This window comes from Lepus europaeus, chromosome 6 (genome assembly GCF_033115175.1).
Source record: "Lepus europaeus isolate LE1 chromosome 6, mLepTim1.pri, whole genome shotgun sequence".
NCBI lineage: Eukaryota > Metazoa > Chordata > Mammalia > Lagomorpha > Leporidae > Lepus > Lepus europaeus.
The window spans coordinates 74814096-74837028 of record NC_084832.1 but is presented as its reverse complement, the minus strand read 5'-3'; positions in this window follow the sequence as shown (position 1 = coordinate 74837028).

Below are 22933 nucleotides of genomic sequence, written 5' to 3'. Positions count from 1 at the left end.
TCTGTTAGATTCTGCTCAACTCAGTAGCCTTTGGACATAATAATGGACTCCTGGTCTCTATTGGGCCCATGAGTGGTGGAAGATTCTAGAGTAATGAAGGCAGCAGGGAGAGGGGAGAATAACATTTCACAGCATTGTGTTTAGTGTGTGTTTCACCATGCAAATAGGTGAATGCAATAGCAAGGGATAAGCCCACTATTCAAGCTGCTGTGTTGCTTAGGGAGGAGTGCAGACACTAATGGGAAATACACAGGCTCTCACGATCCCTACCTAATAGCCAGATGGGAGTTTAATTTAAGTCTGTATTCAGGGTGAGAGTTTAGTGCAATGGTTGAGACACTACTTGGGACACCCATATCAGAGGGCCTGGGTTCTAGTCCTGGCTTCTTTCCAGATTCCAACTTCCTGCTGATGCACAGTCTGGGAGGCAGCAGGTGATGGCTCCAGTGCTTGGGTCCCTGCTTCCCATGTGGAGACCTGGATGGATTTTGAAGCTGCTGGATTGGGCATGGCTCAGCCCTGCTATTGTGGGCATTTCGGGGAGTAAATCAGAAACTGAAGATCACTCTGTCTCTCTCTGCCTTTCAAAGAAAATAAAACTAATTAAGTAAAATCATAAAGCCTCTAGAATGAATAGACCTTCTTCCTTCTTCCTCGACCTCTTCCCTACACCAAAAAGCTGTTCTTAATGCCACTGCTCCCCAGGTCTTGGACAAGCACAGGGCTTACCAGAAAGTGTGTTCTTGCTCTGTGATGTGTGCTTTGTACACCTAACTTAATTTGCTTCGATAAATGATTTTCTTCCAAATCATTTGTGCCTCTTATACCTATTTCCTCCTTTTCTATGTATAAGAAAGCTCCTGGAAATGCAAATAAGAGCAGAAACCTCTTGAAAGTCTCCTTGTAGGGACTGTCTCCTGGTTGAGAAACTCTGTGTGTGTGTGTGTGTGTGAGAGAGAGAGAGAGAGAGAGAGAGAGAGAGAGAGAAGAAGAAGAAGAAGGAGGAGGAGGAGGAGGAGGAGGAGGAGGAGGAGGAAGAGGAGGAAGAGGAGGAAGGAAACAGAGTGACTAATGCTGAACTAAAGCCGAATCGGTCTTTTTCAATGTTTTTTACTTGATTATCACCAGAACTAATAGTCAAGTTAATCTCCTTAAAAGGGCCCTATTCTTTGCCAACTAAAATATGAGCAGGGCTTAAATTTTGTCTCTCTCTTACACAACCATAGAGGAGGCTATTTACGATGATATTTCAAAAGGTTCATGGAAAATAGAATAGAAAGATAAGCTTATTTTGATGTAACATTTAAAAAAAAAAATCCAGGCTGAAGTTCATGGGAAATGCATACTATGAAGAAAACTGCAAAGATTTCAAAAACTTTGGGCACAGAAATAAACTTTAAGTTCCATCTTCCACAGACGTTTCTGAAGTCTCTGCATCTAGAAGAGATATGCCTGGAGGCATGATCTGAATCTCAGGACACCTTGGTCTGAGATAATTTGGGAGTGCAGGATTAGAACCTCAAGTGCAATGGGCATTCCAGCTTTTCTTCCCATCTGTGACCATCTTTCTCCAACAGGTTGTTTCTAAAGCATTGTGTTTCTTTTTTTTTTTTTTTTTTTTTTTATTAAACTTTTATTTAATGAATATAAATTTCCAAAGTATAGTTTATGGGTTACAATGGCTTCCCCCCTCGCATAACTTCCCTCCCGCCCGCAACCCTCCCCCCTCCCGCTCCCCCTCTCCCTCCATTCGTGTAAGGATTCATTTTCAGCAACAGCTTGTCCTTTGGATTCTAGGAGCTGGGGGTTTTAGAATTCCGCTTAAAGTAAAATCCTGTAATCATTTTGGTAGGTATTAAGAAACACAATGCTTTGACCCATCAAGATCAAAGCATTGTGTTTCTTAATACCTACCAAAATGATTACAGGATTTTACTTTAAGCGGAATTCTAAAACCCCCAGCTCCTAGAATCCAAAGGACAAGCTGTTGCTGAAATAGAAGAGAGCTCAGGGGCGGCCAGCTTCGGGTGCAAGCTGAAGCCAGCTGGGGTTTCGAAGCTTCTCCAAGGCAGGGCTGAGCAACCTCAAGCCAGGGCAGCCCACAGACCATATTTGCAGGTAAGCAAGAAAGTTAGAAAGCAAAGTCGTCATTCCTCAAATATGCCCAGATGGGAATTCTGGGGTACGTGTGTGGTTTCTTCCTGGACATTATTCATGTAACAAAGCAGACAGAGTTGCATGAATACACCTTTCCCTCAGAAGCAAAAACAAAGCAAGCATCCGTAAATATTTTTCTTTTTCTCTCTTTGATCCTTATGCAAAACAGCTGCTCCTGTCTGTGGTGACAGCCTGCTCACCCCAGAATTTGCTTTCTAAGAACTTCCCACAGCCCCTAGAGGCAAATTTCAAAGACCTTTCTGGAAGGTTCAGAGCTGCATCTGGGAGCCTACATTCAGGAGACTGAGACTGAGGCCAATTATTTTTCTCATCAGTGCAAATAAGTTCTCCAATCAGTGGGCTGGCGTCCTAGCTAAGGTTGCAAGGGAGCTGAGACCTGAAATTCAGGCTAGATCCTGCGTGCAAGCACTGTGCTCATTAACCTCATGCAGCCACAGACCGAGGAGGAAGGAGTGGGGCTGTGGAGGGAGCATGGATCCTGGGCGGGGAGCTTGGAGAGCAGAGCAGGAGGAGGCAGAGGAGAGACTGTGGCTTGGGTACTCGCCTCCATCTGCGTGTTCATGGCTTTCCTGATGGAGGACCTGAGTGTCCCAGGCGATGTACAGGGCCCCCCATAGGGTATGAAGTGCCGTGACTCAGTTTCTCTCCAGTGGATCCTACAGTCTGGCTGGGACCAACTTGTTGAATGCATGGAATGCTGTGTTAGAATAGAGGATTCCGAAGTGCCCTGGGAAACGGAGGGAGGAGGGAGAAATTGCGTTTGGGGCCAGAGGGAAGGAGGAGGAAGAGAAAGAGCAGCCTGTGCCGGAGGTTGTTACCGAAGCCTGCTCTCTCCCATGGGAGGGCAAGTCGAGGGACACCAAGAGGGACAGAATTCTTTTTGGAACACTCTAGAGACTTTAGATAAGTTCAGGATACTATCAGTACCTGGAGATGGCTGTGAACTGTAATTAGAGAGTGGAAAATACTTTCAGAGTATCTTCTGAACCTGGAGGAGCTCCCTCACCTTACCCAGCATCGAGATGTGTTTCTGTAGAGCTGAGGCAGTGAGTGGGATCCGCTGACTGATCCCTTTCCTTCCAATGAGTTTAATGAGGCCAATGAGTTCTGCTATACAACTCCCAACTCATTTCCCCAAAGTTATTCCACGTCTCATGTCATCATATTAGCACCTCTCCCCGCTAAACCCCTAGCCATGTTACACCAAGGGCCGGAACACGGGTAACTTTGTTGCATGCCCACAGTTTATTTTTGGTTTTGACTTTTGATTTAGTTTATGCCTGGAGCCTGGGCGGGCTGGCGTGGTGCTCAGTCCTCAGCCGTTGGTGCTCAGGGTTGTGCCTAGGGTTCAGAGTTCAACGCTCAGGACTCTGCGTTTACATAGCTGTCCGTGCTGAGGACAGAGCCTCTCTGGGCTGCCAATCAATTCATGGAGACCTTGGGCTGATTGATAGTTTTAAACATATTTGCCAAGCTTTGTTAGGACTTGTCCTCTTTGTGTAAATACAAGCCAAAGAAAGCCATTTGAGCTGGTAGCGCCTTCCGCTTCTTTCAGAGAAGTGGTGAAGAAGCAGCTGGGGGTTCTAGCCCTGCCTGTTCCCTAGCTTAGCTTCCTCATCTCTACCAGCAAGAGAGGGTGCCAGCAGAGCACAGATGTTCCTCCGTGCTGGGCCACTCTCTTAGCTGGAGCTTGCTACAGACCAGCAGCTGTCTTCCATCCCTCAGCCAGCAAGATACGGTCTCTCCTCACTGTGCTCCTGCGTCTGCCAGCTGGAATTCTTTTTGGGCAACATCTGCTCCCATCTCCCATGGGAAGTTATCTCTGTTGACCGTGGAAACCATTACATATTTATTCTGAAGTCATAAGTTCATCCCGAACGTTTTCAACAGGATGGGAAAAGTGACATTTGAAGATCACAGATACCCCTCGTTGTTTATTGCCCTTGACTTTGGGAGTTTGTGGGAGATAGGTGGAGATGACTGCCATTCGGAGCCACACAAGACCTGAAATACCCGCCCCCTCTCCCTCCCTGATCTTCTCTCCTTTGGAGCTGAGCTATGGGAATGGTGGGAGTGGGGCATGGGAGACTGGCTCACACTGAGAACCAGCTTCTATATAAAGTTCATGGTAGCCAATGCAAGAGGAGTAAAAGGTTTATTTATTTATTTATTTATTTTAGCCAAGGGCAACAAAATTAAATGCATTCTTTTTTCTTTTCTATGAACCCAAAAAGCATAAACTAAGTCAGTAGTAAAAATCCAAAATAAACTGTGTGCTTGCAACCAAATCACTTGCATGTATGCCCTGGGCATGATATGACTAGGGGCTTGAGGGCAGGGGTGCTAATATGCCAACCTGAGATGTGCAATAATTTGGGGCAAATGAATGGGGGGTTGTAAAGCCAAAGATACTACTGGAAAGGCACCATAGGTGCTAGATTTTGGATGACCTTGAATGACAGGGTGAGGCTTTGTCCTACATTTTAAGGTAAGTCATTGGATTTCATTGGACATCAGGCCTGTCTTATGTCAGGCTGCCCACTCTTTAAAGGAGGGAGCTCAATATCTCATCTCTTCCTAGGATGCAGTGTTCCCAACTCTCATTCCCCACGTGGTGGTGTTATGTAAATGTTTTCCAGGGAACTAAAAATTTTCCTTCATTGGGAGGGGTTGCTGAACTTCTTAAAGACAATAAATACGGGATTATTCTGTGTTGATTTGGTTAACTGGTCTACTAAACACCCTGCTAGGTTCTGGGGATACAAGAAGTAAATCGTGGCACCAGACCTCAAGGATCTTACTGTGGAGAGAGAGAGACAATAAAAAGTTCATTCATTAGATTATAGTTAGAGAGGTAGAAGTAAGCACCAGGGCCTGTGGGACCATAGGAGTTTAATAGAAAAGCTGCTTAGAGAAGATGAAATATATTCTGCAGGTTAAAGATAGCTCCGAATTGAGTAAGTGGGTCAAAAGAGTGCCGGTGCATGTTAGGCAGAGGGATGTTTGGGGCGTGCTGTTGGTGTTATTACAATGGAGAGAGACTTGGTGTTATTACAGTGGAGAGAGATTTGGTGTTATTACAGTGGAGAGAGACTTTTTGAGAGAGGGGAGCAAAAGCCAGATGGCTGCAATTGGAAGGAGTAAGGGGGAGGGAGGCTGGAAGTAAACACACCCGTTTCAATAGGCGGGCTGGTTCTAGAAATATGAAGAACCAGATAATCTCACATCTGTCTGCAAACACCCAGAAACTCTAGATAAAATATATACAAATATATATAGCCAAGGTTCCTTGGGAGGACCAGCTAGCTCTGCAGGAAAGAGGAAATCCCCTGGCTTTGGAAACACAGAGCACTAAACATCAGAGTGGGAAGTTCTTGTTTATTTTCTGGGTTTGAGGTCAGTACAAAGGAGGTCACAGTCTCTAGCCCAGTAACTTGGACTTTGGTGCTAATTTGGCAATAGGTTATGAGACCATGAGCCGAGGAGAAAGAGCAGGAAATGAGCCAAGCCCTGCTTTAAGCCAGATGCTAAGTGAAAGGGTGGATAAGAAAATTCTGTGCCCTGGCACAGAAAGCTGTCAGGAAGCTTGCCTGGCTTTGTATGGATGAAATAATAGAATCACATCCTCAGAATCAGAGAGTGTTGACCTAGCATTCTGTATCTAAGTAATTTCCATTGAAGAGGAAGAAATAAACACATTTTTAGTCCAAAATTTGGAGGATTTACTTCTTTGAGTGAATGAAATACTGAGGATTGTGCTTCAAAGAAGGAAATGCAACCAGAAGGAAGGAGTAAAATCACAGATTTATGGCAAGCAGTGAAATTAGTAAACTTGTGGGTGAATCTAAACAAGTGCAGCTTACTAACAGTGACCAATTCAGCTGTTTAAACTGGCCAATAATGCTATTATAGAAAACGAGAATTCAAAAATTGAAGTTAAAGTATTTTAAGATTTTCATGATTTAGGGGAAAAGGAAAAGAAACTTATAATTTCTAGTTTAAAATTTGTAAAATGTATACTATTTACTTTAAGTGGGGAGAGGAGAGAGAGAAAGAGAGAAAGAGAGAGAGACAGAGACAGAGACACAGAGAGAAAACGAAGCAGAGAGAGATCGCCCAACTGCTGATTCTCTCCCCCAAATGCCTGCAATGACTGGGGCTGGGCAAGGCTCGAGCCAGGAGCCAAGAGCTCAGTGCAGGTCTCTTATGTTGGTGGCAGAGACTCAAGTCCTTGAGTCATCACCTGCTGTCTCCCAGAGTGCACATCAGTAGGAAGATAGAATGGTATGAGCAGCAGGTGTCTGAGTAGCATCCTAACCACTATACTAGATACCCACCCCTGTTATTTTAAGCTTTGTTAAGTCAAGTATGTGCATTGGTAATTAATATACATAGGAGTAATCCAAACCATTGTATATGGATTAGACTGACAAACATAGGTTAGTAAATGGGGAAGTGAGTGGGTAAATTCAGTTATAGACTATTTTCTTGATACACACCTAAAACAATTATACAAATAGATCAAGAATAAAGAGATGGGAACGGCGTTGTGGCACAGTGGTTAAACTTCCGCTTGCTACACTGGCATCCCGTATGTGAGTGCAGGTTTGAAGCCCAGATGCTCTCCTCTCTTTCCAGCTCCCGGCTAGTGCACCTGGGAAGGCAGTAGAAGATGGTCCACATCCTTTGGGCCCTTGCCACCCATGTGGGAGACCCGGATGAAGTTACTGCCTTCTAGCTTCAGCTTGGCCCAACCTTCACTGTTATGGAGAATCAGTCAGAAACTGGAAGATTTCTCTTTCTCAGTCTTTCCCTCTTTCCCTTTGATTCTCCACCTTTCAGGTAAATAAATAGATCAATGAGTCTTAATAAAAAGAATAAAGAGATGGTAACTGTATGTCCAGCAAAGACAAACTACAAGGAGAAAAGAATATGGAGCCATATTAACATCATATGAAGCAAACTTGAAGGGAAAAAAGAGATATAATTAAAGACAAATATGCGGCTGGCGCCACGGCTCACATGGCTAATCCTCCGCCTGCGGTGCTGGCACCCCGGGTTCTAGTCTCGGTTGGGGAATTGGATTCTGTCCCGGTTGCTCCTCTTTCAGTCTAGCTCTCTGCTGTGGCCTGCGAGGGCAGTGGAGGATGGCCCAAGTGCTTGGGCCCTGCACCTGCATGGGAAACCAGGAGGAAGCACATGGCTCCTGGCTTTGGATCGGTGTAGCTCCGACCATAGCGGCCACTTGGGGGTGAACCAACAGAAGGAAGACCTTTCTCTCTGTCTCTCTGTCTCTCTCTCTCTCACTGTCTAACTCTGCCTGTCAAAAATATATGTATATAAATAAAATAAAAGAACAAATATGTTATAATGCAAAAGAAAAATTCACTGAAAAGGTATAAAATTTGTGATGTTGGTATAAAAATGGTACCAAAGTATACCATTTATATCAGATTCAGTAATATGGTCCCAAAGTATAGAAAACAGAAACTGACAGAATTATAAAGGGAAATCTGTAATCATAGTGAAATATTGTAGTGTACTGTGTTCATTAACTAACTTTAAAGGATTATACAATCCTTTAAAATTTTATTTTGGATTAACATAAAGTACCTGTACATTTTGTGGGGTTGAGGTGCAATATTTTAACTGATGTGTGAGGCACAAACCAATCACACCACAAATTAGCACTTCCAGTTTCTTTGTTCCAGACTTTAGTTACCCTACTGCTACGTGGAGCGCCAGAACCCACTACCTTCACCCTGTTACATTGTGGTACCCATGCTCAGGTCTTCCCCCACTCCCCTACCCCTTTCCCAGCCTCTAATTATCACTGTGTTAGAATCACATCAACCACATAAGGGAGAAAGCAGGTGTTGTCTTTTTTTCTGGCTTATTTCACTTAGCACAATGATCTCCAATTCCAGCTATTTTGTTGCAAATGTCTCGATTTCACTCTATTTTTTTTTTAAAAAGGGATTTATTTATTAGTTGAAAGTCAGATGGGGCCGGCGCCATGGCTCACTTGGTTAATCCTCTGCCTCCAGTGCCAGCATCCCATATGGGCTCTGGGTTCTAGTCCTGGTTGCTCCTCTTCCAGTCCAGCTCTCTGCTGTGGCCCAGGAGGGCAGTGGAGGCCCAAGTGCTTGGGTCCCTGCACCCGCATGGGAGACCAGGAGGAAGCACCTGGCTCCTGGCTTTGGATCGTCACAGCGCCAGCTGTCACGACCATTTGGGGAGTGAACCAATGGAAGGAAGACCTTTCTCTTTGTCTCTTTCTCATTGTCTATAACTCTACCTGTCAAATAAATAATAATAATAATAATAATAAAAAGAAACACCCTTGCTCTTAAAAAAAAAAAAAAAGAAAGAGAGAGAGACAGAGAGAAAGAATCTTTCATCTACCTATTCACTCTCCAGATGGCTGCAATGGCCAGGGCTGGACAAGGCAAGGCCAGAAGCCTGGAGCTTCAGCTGGGTCTCCCAAGTGGGAGTTAGGAGCTCAAGCACTTGGGCCATCTTCCACTGCTTTTCTCAGGCCATTAGCAGGGAACTGGATTGGAAGTGGAGCAGCTGGGACACAAACCAGCACCCATATGGAATGTGTGTCGCAGGTGATGGCTTTACTGGCTACACCACAGCAGCGACCCCAATTTCATTCTTATGGCTTTGTGTGCATATACCAAGTCTTCTGCATTCATTCATCACATTGATGGACATCTAGATTGAGTCCTTATCTTTGTTATTATGAATTGTGCTGTAGAGTATCTCTTAACTTCATTTCTTTTGGATATATTCCCAGAAGTGGGAATGCTGGGTCATGTTGTAGGTCTATTTTTAGTTTTTTTTTTTTTTATTATTTTAATTCTTTATTTGAAAGGCAGAGTAACAGAAAAAGGAGAGAGAGAGAGAGAGAGAAAGAGAGAGAGAGAGAGAGACCATGAACATGATAGCTTCCATCTGTTGGTTCACTTTCCAAATGGCTGCAATGGCTGAAACTGGTCCAGGTCGAAGCCAGGAGCCCAGACCTCCCAGACCTCCATCTGGGTCTCTGATATGGGTAGCAGGGCGCAAGTGCTTGGGCCATCTTCCACTGCCTTTCTAGAATTCTAAACAGGGAGCTGGATTGGAAGCCGAGCAGCTGGGACTTGAACTGGCCTGCCAATAATAGGATGCTGATTTCACAAATAGTGGCTTAACCTCCTGACCACAACGCCGGCCCCTATGTTTAGTTTTTGATGAATCTCCTTTTTATTTTCCATAATGGCTATACCAATTTGTATTCCTACTGATGGTGCCTTGTCAGAATTTGTTATTTTTTGTCTTTTTAATAATAGACATTCTAACTGGAGTGAGATGATACCTTGTTGGCGGTTTTTATTGGCTTGTCTTTGGTGACTAGTGATCCTGAACATTTCTTCATGTGTTTCTTGGCCATTTGTATTTATCCTTTTGGAAAATGTCTATTTAGATTATTTTTCCCATTTATTATCTTGTTTGTTTTGTTGTTACTGAATTTCTTGAGCTTTTCATCTGTTCCGGATATTAGTTCTTTATCTGGTGTGTAGTTTGCAAACGTTTTCTCCTGTTCTGTCAATTGCTCCTTACTGATAGATTGCTCTTCTGCTCAGAGGCATCTTGGTTTGATAAAATCCCATTTGTCTGTTTTTCCTTTGTTGTCTGTGATTTTATAGTCTTGTGCAAAAAATTATTACCTATGCCAATGTCTTGAATTGCTTCCCTTATATTTTCCTCTAGTAGTTTCATAGTTAATGTCTTACATTTATGGTTTGGATACAGTTGGAGTTGATTTCAGAAGACGTTGAAAGGGAGGGATCATGTTTCAAACTTCTGCACATGGAAATCCAGTGTTGCCAGCACCATTTATCGAGAAGACTATCATTTTCTCAGGAAGTGTTTTTAGCACTTTTGTCAAAAATAAGTTTCCTATAGATGCATGGATTTGTTTCTGGGGTTTCTATTCTGTTCCATTTCTTTTCTTTTTTCTTTTTTTTTTTTTTTAAAGATTTACTTATTTATTTGAAAGTCAGTCAGAGTTACACAGAGAGAGAAGAAAAGGGGGAGAGAGAGAGAGAGAGAGAGAGAGAGAGAGAGAGAGGATAGAGGTCTTCTATCCACTGTTCACTCCCCAATTGGCTGCAACTGCAACAGCGGGAGCTGCACTGATCTGAAGCCGGGAGCTGGGAGCTTCTTCTGGGTCTCCCATGCAGATGCAGGGGCCCAAGGACTTGGGCCATCTTCTACTGCGTTCCCAGGCCATAGCAGAGAGCTGGATTGGAAGAGGAGCAGCCAAGACTTGACTTGGTGCCCATATGGGATGCCTGCACTGTAGGCGGTGGTTTTACCCACTATGCCCAGTGCCGGCTTCATGTTCCATTTCTCTATGAGCCTATTTTTATTTCTGTACTATGCTCTACAATAGCTCTATAATTTCTCTCTAAAAATCTGGTATTGTGATGTCTCCAGGAAGTGTATTGTTCAAGATTGCTTTGGCTATCCAGTGTCTTTTGTGTTTCCATATGAATTTTAGGATTTTTTTGTAATTCTGTGAAAAGTTTCATTGTTATTTTAAAGGAGTTTTCATTGAATCTATAAATTATATCAGGAAGTATAGGCATTTTGATAATATTAATTCTTCCAATCCACGAATCTGGGAGGTCTTTCCATTTTGTGTATGTATGTCAACTTCAATTTCTTGCATTAGTGTTTTCTAATTTTCACATAGGGGTCTTTCACATGTTAAATTTATGCCAAGGCTTTTCATTTTTTTCTAACTAATATGAATGGAATTGCTCTCATAAGTTCTTTCTTGGTGAGATAGCTTTTTGTCTGTAAAAATGCTATCAACTCTTGCGTGTTGATTTTATATTCTGAAACTTTATTGATCACTAATCAGTTTCAACAGTCTCTTGGTGGAGTCTGGTGATTTCTCTCTATATGGAATCATGTCACCTGAAAACAGGGATAATTTGACTTATTGCTTTACTATCTATATGCCTTTTATTTATTTCTCTTGCTTAATGTCTCTGGCTATAACCTCCAGAACTATATTAAATAAGACCCATGAGAGTGGACATCCTTGGCTGGTTCTAGATCTTACTGGAAATGCTTTTAGCTTTTCCCCGTTCAATATGATATTGGCTGTGAGTTTGTGCTATATAACCTTTATTGTGTTGAGATATGTTCCTGCTATGCCTAGTTTGTTCATTTTTTTATGTTTTTTTTTTAGTTTTAAAGTTTAACATTTTGCCCTAGTCATGTTATATAGACTTTATTGAATACATGCATATACTATTTTTTCCTGAAAATGGGGATATTAATATCACAAAGTGAGAGATTCATGCTAATGATCATAATGTTAGGGAAAGAAGGACATATTGTCATGTACATGGTAGGAGTCAATGAGACAATATCTATAACTGTATTGCAAATGATATAACAGTTTAAAAATTATGAATGGATGTTGTTTTTTATCAAATGCTTTCTGTGCATCGATTGAGATGATCATATGATTTTTGTTCTTCATTCTACTGATGTGATGTGATGTATTATGTTTACTTACTTGCATTTGTAGAACCATCCTTGCATGCCTGGGATAAGTCCCACTTGGTGGGATTGGATGATGTTTTTGAGGTCCTGTTGGATTTATTTACCAGTACCTTACTGAGAAGTTTTGCATCAATGTCTATCAGAAGTATTGTTCTATAGGTTCCTTTTCTGTTGTGTCCCTGTCTGGTTTTGGAATCAAGGTATTGCTGGCTTTATAGATGTTTTAATAGCAGAATGCACCAGCTTGACATAATATACACATGTAGAACTCTGCACCCAGTTTTAGAGAACCCATGGCACCTCAGTTTCAACCATTCTGAAGACAAAAAAGCCCCAGTGGTTGGTGATGTGCATTTGGAGGGAACTGGTGGTGCAGAGGAGAGCTATCTGGCCAGTTGGGCCCAGTATCTCAGGACTGCTGTGTGTGAGAGAAAAATTTCTTTATTCTTTAAGCCACTGTGTTTTTGAGCTCTCTAACAGTTTAGTGTTCTACCCTAAGAAACTGAAGTGCTACCAAACACTTCTTTCTTTATATTTTAAAATAATTTTAGATTTACAGAGAAGAGAAACAATATTTTCATAATATGCATATTCCATGAACTTTTTGAAGTCTGTGTGTGTGTGTGTGTGTGTGTGTTATACACAGTGGTTTCAGGATGGCCTGGGGACAATGGGAAGGGTGTGGGAATTTTGCTGTATCTGAAAAACCAATTTGGTGTCTTCTTTATTCCCATTTATTTATTTGAAACACAAAGGGGGGGCCATCACCTGCAGTGCTGGAATCCCATATGGGCTGCTCCACTTTCCATCCAGCTCTCTGCTGTGGCCTGAGAAAGCAGTGGAAGATGGCCCAAGTCCTTGGGCCCCTGCACCCGTGTGGGAGACCTGGAGGAAGCTCCTGGCTCCTGGATTCGGATCAGCCCAACTCTGGCCGTTACAGCCATCTGGGGAATGAGCCAGCAGATGGGGGACCTCTCTGTTTCTCTTTTGCCTCTCCTCCTCTCTCTGTGTGGCTCTGACATTCAAATAAATAAAATAAATCTTTAAAAAAAGAAAGACAAAGAGACAGAGGTACACAGAGAAAGATCTGCTTTTTTTTTTTTTTTTTTTTTTTTTTTTTTTTTTTTTTTTAAGGCAGAGGCAGAGAGAGGTCTTCCTTCCACTGGTTCACTCCCCGATGGCTGCAACAGCCGGAGCTACACCAATCTGAAGCCAGGAGCCAGGAGCTTCTTCCGGGTCTACCAAGTGAGTGCAGAGGCCCAAGGACTTGGGTCATCTTCTACTGCTTTTCCAGGCCATAGCAGAGAGCTGGATTGGAAGTGGAGCAGCCGGGACTAGAAGCGGTGCCCATATAGGGTGTCGGCACTGCAGGCAGCAGCTTTACCTGCTGCGCCACTGTGCCAGATCCGAGAGATCTTCTAAATATTGGTTTACTCTGCAAATGCCTGCAGCAACCGGAACTGTCAGGTCAAAACCAGGAGCTGAAAACCTAACCCAGGTTCCCGTGTGGGTGGCGGGGAACCAAGCGCTTGAGCCCCCACCTGCTGCCTCCCAGGGTGCACACTAGCAGAAAGCTGGGGTTGGAAGCAGAGCCACGGTTGGGTGCTTCCAGTGGCATCTTGACTGCTGCTCCAAATGCCTACCTCATAAACTCAATTCCATTTTTCCATAACATTTTTGAAATACTTTTGTGTATATCAAGTCCTACATGCAAGGCCTATCTCCCACTGGAGCTGCAAAGCTGAGCAAATGCCGGAGATGCTGGAGAGAGACGCTGTTGGCTGTCATTCTTCCTGTGTGGTTTCCCTCTGCAGACAAACCATGTTTCAGTCCAAGCCAATGCTCTGCAATTTCCAACCTCTGCGTGTTTTCCTATGGTACACCAAATTCCCACCCCATATTTTATTTTTTGTTTTGAAAGGAGTCACAAGATGTAAATTAATATTCATTGTGGATTATATATTTTTAAAAATTTGTCAAATGCTTTATATGTAAAAATTCAAGAAATAGAGAATTGTAGATGATGGTTAAAAAAAAGGTAGCTATAGCTGGAGGAATACCGGAAGTCCCAAGGGATGGGCTAAGCCGTGTTCATAAATTGGACAACCACATACTCTCCCGAGATGTCTGTCAAATACGGCTCTGGGGTGAGACCAAGAATATGTGTGATTTGAAAGCCCTGTTGTTAATTCTGATAGACTCCTTTGGAAATCTTTGGCTGGGGTATTTCGTAGTTTGCTTGTGCAAACGTGGCAGTCAGCCAAGAAGGTGGAAGCAGTGATGAAGAAGAGATTTTGAGAGGTCAAGGTCTTCAGGCAGTGTGGCTGAATCGAGGCGGAGGTGGATGAGTGACCCCAGCCAAGGAACTGTTGGGTGGAGCAAGGGAAGGAAATTCTACTTCCTCTTCCACGGCACATTCCTTCGGAAATCTGTAGAAAATACTGTCCTCACCACTTCCTAAGTTATACTCCCAGGTCAGAAGATGTGTGGCATTATTCAATTTAAGACAAACACGTGTTCTGGGCTCTCCGTGGCTGGACTGAGCTGAAGTCATCCTTTGCCTTTAGCAAGATGATGTCTGCTCCTGTCCATACAGAGAATGTCACTGTACTCAGATGAGAAGGTGCACTCCAACCATAGTTCCTTGTCAGGCTTCACAGAAGCTTCTGTAGGGAAGGGAAGAAGAGGGACTCTCACTGGGCACCAGATGGTGTGCATAGTCAGGAACAAAACTTACCTGTGGTTTGCTATGGGGGCAGATGTAGGAGAGGAACAGCTGAAAAAGTCAAAAGAGTCCAGACTGCCACAGGTTCCTTGGCGTGCAGGAAAGAGCTGCTGTGTGGGTGCTCCTTACCTCTGTGGGTGCGACTGACTGGCTAGCAGTAACACTTTTCTCCCTGTAGGGACAGATCACTCTGCCCTGTCTTTCTGACGTTAAAAGTATAGTGGTGCACTTCCGCAATATGCCTGATTCCACATTCACCTCTCCGCTGCAGAGTTTTCTTTCCACTCCCCTTAAAAGCCACTCTTTTTTAAAGAATGATTTACACTCATATCTCTATTTTATTACCTCTCCCTTGTGACTCAACCTTTTCAGTCAACCTGAGGAGCTCCTATTAAGACCATCATGTCCTTCAATCCAAGAGAGCATCTTCATCCTCATTTTACTGGCTTTCAATTGCATTCAACAGTCGACCTCTCCCTTCTTCAATAGTCTCTTCCCTGGGCTTCCGTGAAATCATTGTCTCTCATCCCTTGTATCTAATCCATCATCCAGCTCTGTTGCCACTTTCTTGGCTGTCTTGTGATTCTTTTCCTGCACTGCAAGCTACATCACCTCTTACATGAACTACTCCAGTAGCTTCTTAATTGGTTTCTTCTCTTTCCCCATTCATTCTAGTCCCACTCCAATTAGTTCTCCACCTACCGACAAAACATTTGAAAAAGTAAAATCTGATCACATGACTCCAATGCTCAAAATGACTTAATGGTTCCCTCTTATTCTCAGATAAAGATGAAATAGCCTAATATGACTTTGGAGGTCCCACATGCACTGCCTCCTTCCCGTCTAGCCACACTGAATTTTATATACAACCCTTTGCTTTTTGGGGCAGGGGAGTAGCATATTATTTTATTTTATTTTTTTTATTCAGTCTCTCAAAGTCACTGTTTCCCCTCTATGACTGCACTGGCTCTTATATGTGCATTACTTCTTGATCATTTGCTTGGTCAAGCCCTACTCATCGTTTAGTTCTTACTCTAAAATGTACTTCCTAAAATAATACCAGCTAATGACATGAGAGTACTTCAGAAAGTTTCTAGAGGTATAAGTTAAAAGAGAAATTTATTTTGCTTCAAATGTGTGTAAGGAACCTTCAAAAATTCATGGAAATGTATATGATGAGAAAACTATGCAAGGTTTTCAAACTTTTTTTGCACCAAAATAAACTTACCTTTTAATTTGTTTTCCATGAATGTTTTGAAGTACCCTCATATGTGAATGATAGAATTAATGCTACAGAAGACTAGAGTTAGTAAAAGCCCATCCTGCAAATGGCAATATAGTAATTGATCACAGTATTGGATTATAAGTGGATGCTAAAGCCATTGGGGGAAAAGTGGTTAAGGAATAGGATTAGATATATGATTTCATGGTATCCCCCCATGGACCACCGCCTATTACCAAGGGAAGAGATGCTCTTCCATGCACAGGTTTGGCAAGTACTAACTTAGAAAAGTGGTCTCCTTTACAGCTTCATGTGGTATACCTCCTGAAGAAATAAGTAAGACACACACAACATCACCAATCAAGTCCTCTTGCCAAAAGTGCTTAACCAGGGTCTACTAATGATGAAATATTAGATAATCTAGGGGCCAGTGCTGTGGGGCAGCAGATTAAAGCCCTGGCCTGAAGCACCAGCATCCCATATGGGTGCTGGTTCGAGTCCCAGCTGCTTGTCCAATCTAGCTCTCTGCTATGGCCTGGGAAAGCAGTAGAAGATGGCCCAAGTCCTTGGGCTCCTGTACCCACATGGGAGACCTGAAGAAGCTCCTGGCTCCTGGCTTCAGATCAATGCAGCTCTGGCCATTGCAGCCAACTGGGGAGTGAACCAGTGGATAGAAGACCGACCTCTCTGTCTCTACCTCTCTCTATAACTTTTTCAAATAAATAAAATAAATCTTAAAAAAAGAAAAGAAATATCAGATAATATAGAATATGAGATTTTTATAAGATAGTTGGTTCAACTCTTTAAAGAGTTAATGTCATGAGAACTGAAACAATAACAACAAAAAAGATGGGAGACAACAAAGATTAAAGAGACTAAATTGATTTAACCAAATGCAAATGTGAATTTTCACTGGATTGTAAAAGCAAACAAACAAAACCCAAGCAGATGTAAAATATTCTGGACAATTGGGTCAATTTGAAAATAAATTATTAGTATTATAGAATTATTGTTAATTTTCTCAAGATTATTAATGGTATTGAGATACATGCTGAAGTGGTAAGGGTAAATTATCAATATATATTCAACTTTTAAATTTTTTAGCCAAATAAAAAATTCTCACTCCTTCTCCCTCTGTTTCTTTCTTTCTCCCTCTCTTTCTTTCTTTCTTTCTTTCTTTCTTTCTTTCTTTCTTTCTTTCTTTCTTTCTTTCTTTCTTTTTTAATTTGACAGGTAAAGTTATAGACAGTAAGAGAGAGAGAGAGACAGAGAGAAATGTCTTCCTCCATTGGTTCACTCCCCAAATGGCTGCTACGGCTGGTGCTGTGCCAATCTGAAGCCAGGAGCCAGGCACCTCTTCCTGGTCTTCCATGCGGGTGCAGGGGCCCAAGCACCTGGGCCACCCTCCACTGCCCTCCCGGGCCGCAGCAGAGAGCTGGACTGGAAGAGGAGCAACCGGGACTAGAACCCAGGGCCCATATGGGATGCCGGTGCCACAGGCGGAGGGTTAACCAAGTGAGCCATGGCGCCGGCCCCCTCACTCCTTCTCCCTCTGTTTCAACATGCCAACCACAGCAAAATAATTACTGAATGTGAGTGAACAGTATATTGCGTACTTATCCATCTTCATTGTGTTATTTTTTTCAACGTCTCTGTAGGTTTGAAAACTTTTAAAATAAAAAATTGAGGAAAATAGTGGAGGTTAAAAGGATTATTGTGGTGCTAGATAAGAGTAGGAGACACCATAATGAATCATGTGTACCTTAATATATCAACTAATGGACACATGCAGAAATATTTACAGATGTGTGTATATTCAGGGACTAGCATGTACACATGTATCTCCTTGCTCTGTAACTGGAGAGGGTCTCAAAGCAATGACATCTGTGGAACCATGAGCACTCCCAGGGCAGGGCAGGATGGTGGGGGGTGGTGCACATTTTGCAGAACACCCTCAGGGTCAGTGAGTCTAGAGCTTTGTCTTTGAGTTGGATGATTTTTGGGGAAAATGGTTGCCTTGGTGGTTTGAATGTCTCCCAAATTTCATGTTTTGGAAACTTAATGCCCAAACTCACATATTAATGGAATTTGGAGGTGGAATATTTGGGAGGTAATTTGCAGAGCCCTTATAAATGGATTAATCTATCGCTTCTCGGCCTTTTGGTTAAGATGGAGTGTATAAATGGATTGATCCATTCATGGTTTCACGGACTAATGAGTGAGAAGGAGAGAAGCTTGAGTAGCTTTGTTATAAAAGTGGTTGTTGGGAGGCTGGCAATCAGGTAAAGCCAGCACTATGGGTGCTAGTTTGAGTCCTGGCTGCTCCACTTCTGATCCAGCACTCTGCTATGGCCTGGGAAAGCAGCAGAAGATGGCCTAAGTCCTTGGGCCCCTACACCCGCATGGGAGACCTGGAAGAAACTCCTGGCTTTGGATCGGCCCAGCTCCAGCCATTGTGGCCAATTGGGGAGTAAACCAACAGATGGAAGACCTCTCTCTCGCTCTGACTCTCCTCTCTCTGTCTTAACTCTGACTTTCAAATAAAGAAATAAATCTTAAAAAAAAAAAAAAAGTGGTTGTTGGGGCCAGTGCTGTGGCGCAGTGGGTTAAAGTCCTGGCCTGCAGCACTGGCATCCCATTTAGACACTTGTTCAAGTCCCCGTGGGTTCAAGTCCCCATGGGTTCAAGTCCCAGGTGCTCCACTTTTGATCCAGCTCCCTGCTAAAGTGCTTGGGAAAGCAGCAGAGGATGGCCCAAATACTTGGACCCCTGCACCCATGTGGAAGCCCTGGAAGAAGTTTCTATCTAAAGCGGATGGAAGACCTCTCTCTCTGTCTCTACTTCTCTCTGTAACTCTTTCAAATAAATAAAATAATCTTAAAAAAAAAAAAAAGTGACTGTCTTTGGTTCGTTTGCTCTGTCTCGCCATTGAAGGTCCTTGACTTTCCAGCCTGTGGAACTATAGGCCAAATAAATATGCATTCTTTATAAATTACCTGGCTGAGGTATTTTGTTATTTAGCACTTAGACATGTGGAGACCTCGTTTAAGTTCAGTTCAGCAACTACTTTGAACACCTGCTGACCAGGTCAGAGACCCTGTGTGAACCTGGGGAGCAGCCCCCTGCTGGGCCCAACTGGCAATGGCTCCTCCAGGACAGGGGAGGGGATGCAGAACACCAGCCTGTCTACACCCCAGGCCTCTGGTTGTCTGGGAAGAACCAATTTTATTCCACTGTAGGTATAGCAGTGAGGTTTACACATCAGTCATGCAGACCCGGTAGGAAGACAACTTTTTCATCAAAGCTAAAGAAAAACTAGATTAGTTTTTGAAAATATACCTTCTCTCCGCTGAAGCGATCAAGACTCCACAAGTACAGTTGCTAGTGTTCATATAAATAAATAACCTATTCTTCATGTGGCTCATTTTCTTTCTTTTTTTAAAAAAAATTATTTAAGGTATACAAATTTCATGTATTTCATACATACAAATCTAGGAACATAATGATCCCTCCCACCCTACCCTCCCTCTTGCCCACACTCCCACCCTTCTTCCTCCTCCCTCTCCTGTTCCACATGGCTCATTTTCAAAACCTCCAGGAAGACGATTTGTGATGGAGGCTAGGTATGAGGTGTTGTTGAAAATTACAAAATGGAGGAATACTTATTAGTATTAATTACCTATAAATAACCTTAAAAATATCCAAGAGGGGGCCGGCACTGTGGCTTAGTGGGTTAAAGCTGCTGCGTGTACCGCCCGCCCACAGCCCATGTGGGTGCCAGTTAGAGTCCCGGCATGAGGAGTCAGAGCTGTTAATAGGCAGTCAGGGTAGTCCCGATGGAGGGCTGGAGGTTTATGTTGCAAAATTCTTGTCCTTAGCAAGGTCAAAGGTACCTGCCTGCCCACTCCTTGGAAGCTTCCAATGTTATCATGAGAATAGCAAGGGAGCTCCCTGTTTACTGTAAAGCAAATTAGGTATCCCACCCTTGCAATGGCTCTTTGTTTTATTATAAGCAAGCCAGGTAGGGTAAAAGATTGCAAATCAGGTCTTCCATGGGTTTTGTCTCTGCCTGGTAACTGAATGTCAAGTTTTTCTTTTCCCCAAAATTGTGCTTAAAAAGCCCAGTACCACTGACCCCTTCGGGTTTGTTTTTTCTTCTCTTGGAGTTCCCCTCTGTTCCGCTCTGGCTGGAGGTATCTGACTAATAAATCTTGCATTTAAGTCTCTCTGCTTATCCGTTTGGAAATTCTCTCATATGAGACAAAGAACTGAGATAATATTTTCTCTGCCACCAGTTCTCCTGTAACACTGGCTGCTCCACTTCCAATCCAGCTCCCTGCTAATGCTCTTGGGAAATCAGCGGAAGATGGCCCAGGTACTTGAGCCCCTACACCCAGGTGGGAGACTGGGAAGAAGCTCCAGGTCCCTGGCTTTGGCCTGGCCCAGTCATAGCTGTTGTGGCCATTCAGGGAGTGAATCCGCAGATGAAGGATCTCTCCAACTGTCTCTCTCTGTGACTGCCTTTCAAATAAATATTTTTTTTTTTAAAAAGCAAGACAAATACAAAGAAAATCCAAGAGGCTTAGTCTGCCTGAGAAGGATAAGAATAGGCTCTGTCTGATCTGTAAGGTGCTGGGCTTGGAGGGTGCGGGCCAGGCCTGGGCGGGTGGCCTGCTGCAGATCCTGCAGACAGGGGTCTCTGCACAAGGTGCTTTGGGTGGAAACTGGGATTTCTTTCTTTTTACAAAATGTGTATTTATTTGTTTGAAAAGCAGAGGGAGAGAGAGAGACAGAGACAGAGACAGAGATCTTCCATCCACTGGATCCATTGGTTCACTTTCCAAATGGCTGCATTAGTGAGAGCTGGACCAGGCTGAAGCCAGGAGCCAGGAACTCCATCCTGGTCTCCCATGAGGATGGCAGGCCCAAGTACTTGAGCCGTCATCTGCTTCCACCCAGGCACATTTGTAGGAAGCTGGGTCAGAAGTTGAGTAGCTGGGACTCAAACAGGCACGTCGACATGGGGTGCCCGTGCTGCAAGTGGTAGCTTAAGCTGCTACACCACAACATCTGCTCTGGAAGCTGGGATATCGGTAAGAAATCACCGATAGGGGTTGTTGAGCCAATTGAGTTTTTTTTCTTTTCATTGAAAGGACACACACTTGTGACATTTGCCATGTGCCTGTTCCTTCAGATGGCAAGGGGCTGTGTCAGATGGCAAGTGGAAGGCTGGGCCTTCTCATGCCCCTCATCCCAGGATCCCCCTTCTGTCCCCAAAGGCGTCCCTGCACCAGGGCACAGTCTTTGCTGCCCATTTCTTCTGCTTGCTGGCTCTTTAAAGGAGCAGCTCTGTAACGGAGCCAGCCTGAAGGCCCCTGGGAGGGGCCCTGGCCCCTGGGAGTGGAACAGAAGTGCCCTCTTTGGCCTCTGCTCCAGACACAGCCTGTGGCTTCTTCCCAGGGGAGAGCGAGAGTCCTGGGACCCACCTGCTGCTCTGTCACTGCCCATCTGTAGGTTCTGCTCAGAGAAGGCCACATGGCTCCACGTAGGGACATTAGAACAACTTCTTCTGGACTCCCGTCTTGCACACCGAACAGTCTATTGAACACATCCACATGGCAATTCCACAGACACGGCAAGTGCCACATGTTCAGAGCCAAACTCAGAAGCTTCTCCAAGTCTTATGTCTTTCTTTTATTTCTTCCCTTCCTTAACAGCATCTGCCTGCTCACCCGAATGAGAAGAAGCCTGGTGTCAACCACAGTTCCTCTTTTATTACTCCTGTCCGAATCAGTCATCAAGTCAGTTGTTTCCACTTCTTCGGCTCCTTTCATATCTTCTACTCCCTCTCTAGCTTCATCATCACTGTTCCAGGGCAGGCACTTTCCCTTCTCTCCTGAATGATTGACAGAACCTCGCGAGAACGTTTCACCTGAAATGCTGCCTGGCCGCCTTCTAGGTGGTCCTTTCGCCTCAAGTCCATCCCATTCTCTCCCCATCTGTCTTGCTCGTTATCATCTTTGTAATTTTATAGTTTGAAAATTTAAAGATGTGGATTCAGCTCCTTAGTAAAACCTTTTCTTTTTCTCTGATTGTGGAATTACATAGAAACGTCTTTTTTTTTTATTTGAGAGGAAGAGACACAGAGACACAGAGAGCTCCCATGCAGTGGTTCACTCTGCAAATGCCACAAGAGTTACGGGATTGGGCCAGGCTGAAGCCAGGAGCTCTTAACTCAATCTAGGATGCTCATGTGGGTGATAGAAACCCAACCACTTGAGCCATCACTGCTGTCTCTCAGGGTCTGCATTGGTAGGAAGTTGGAATCAAGAGTGGAACTAGGGCTCGAACCCAGGCACTCCCATATGGGATGTGGGTGTCCTAATCAATGTCGTAACCACTAGGCTAAATGACTGCTCAAACCTAAACAACTTCTTCTTCTTTTTTAAGATTTATTTATTTGAGATGTAGAGTTACAGACAGAGAGAGAGTGAGAGACAGAGAGAGAGGTCTTCCATTTGCTGGTTCACTACCCAAATGGCCACAATGGCTGGAGCTGAGCTGATCCAAAGCCAGGAGCCAGGAGCTTCTCCCAGGTCTCCCACAAGGGTGCAGGGACCCAAGGACTTGTGGCATCTTCTACTGCTTTCCCAGGCCATAGCAGAGAGCTGGGTCAGAAGAGGAGCAGCTGGTACTTGACCTGGTGTCCATATGGCATGCTAGCACCACAGGTGGTGGCTTTACCTGCTATACCACAGTGCTGGCCCCAAGCCTAAACTTCTTAGCATGGGGTGGTGGGTTAACCTGTGTTCCCAAAAAGATAGGTTTGAGGAGTTGGCATTGTGGGACAATGGGTTAAGCCACTGCTTGCAACACAGGCATTCCATTTTGGAGTGCAAGTTTGAGTCCCGGCTGCTTCACTTCTGATCTCGCTCCCTGCTGATGTGCCTGGGAGGGAAGCAGAAGATGGCGCCCAGCTTTGGCCTGGCTCAGACCTGGCTGTTGCAGCCGTTTGGGGAATGAACCAGTAGATGAAAGATCTTTCTCTCTCCATCTCTCTTTGTCACTCTGCCTTTAAAATAAATAAACAAATAAGTCTTTGAAATAGAATCTTTGCAGATATAATTGAATTAAGAGGAGATAATACCAAACTTGCTTTATAGCAACTTGCTGTGGCAGCAACAAATCCAATCCTGTGAGACCTAATCCAGTCTCAGGAAAACTAATATAGTCTCTTG